The sequence below is a fragment of the Arachis duranensis genome, chromosome 4 (assembly GCF_000817695.3).
Source record: "Arachis duranensis cultivar V14167 chromosome 4, aradu.V14167.gnm2.J7QH, whole genome shotgun sequence".
NCBI lineage: Eukaryota > Viridiplantae > Streptophyta > Magnoliopsida > Fabales > Fabaceae > Arachis > Arachis duranensis.
In genome coordinates, this window is record NC_029775.3 from 35,189,506 (window position 1) to 35,190,186 (window position 681).

Consider the following 681-nt stretch of genomic DNA (forward strand, 5'->3'; position numbering starts at 1 on the left):
AATGGAGTTGATCCTGAAGTCTACAGACTCATGCTTTTCCCTTTTGCTGTAAGAGACAGAGCTAGAATATGGTTGGATTCACAACCTAAGGACAGTCTGGACTCATGGGATAAGCTTGTCACTGCTTTCTTAGATAAGTTCTTCCCTCCTCAAAAGTTGAGCAAGCTGAGAGTGGATGTTCAAACCTTCAAGCAAAAGGATGGTGAATCCCTCTATGAAGCTTGGGAAAGATACAAGCAGTTGACCAAAAGATGTCCATCTGACATGTTTTCAGAATGGACCATATTAGATATATTCTATTATGGTTTCTCTGAATTTTTGAAAATGTCACTGGACCATTCTGCAGGTGGATCTATTCACCTAAAGAAAACGCCTGAAGAGGCTCAAGAACTTATTGACATGGTTGTAAATAACCAGTTCATGTACACTTCTGAGAGGAATTCCATGAATAATGAGACACCTCAGAAGAAAGGAGTTCTTGAGATTGATGCTCTGAATGCCATATTGGCTCAGAACAAAATGTTGACTCAACAGGTCAACATAATCTCTCAAAATCTGAAAGGATTGCAACATGCATCCAACAGCACTAGAGAGGCAGCTTCTGAAGAAGCTTATGATCCTGAAAACCCTGCCATGGCAGAGGTTAATTACATGGGTGAACCTTATGGAAACACCTATAAC

The 681-nt window shown here is 40.4% G+C and overlaps 1 non-coding gene across 1 annotated transcript; it reads right to left on the reverse strand.

The window, feature by feature from the left end:
- Positions 1–162: 162 nt before the first annotated feature.
- LOC127746863 (small nucleolar RNA R71) lies at positions 163–266 on the reverse strand. Its single transcript, XR_008008675.1, has one exon. It is a non-coding gene; the product is annotated as a small nucleolar RNA R71 (small nucleolar RNA).
- Between the last annotated feature and the right edge of the window lie 415 nt (positions 267–681).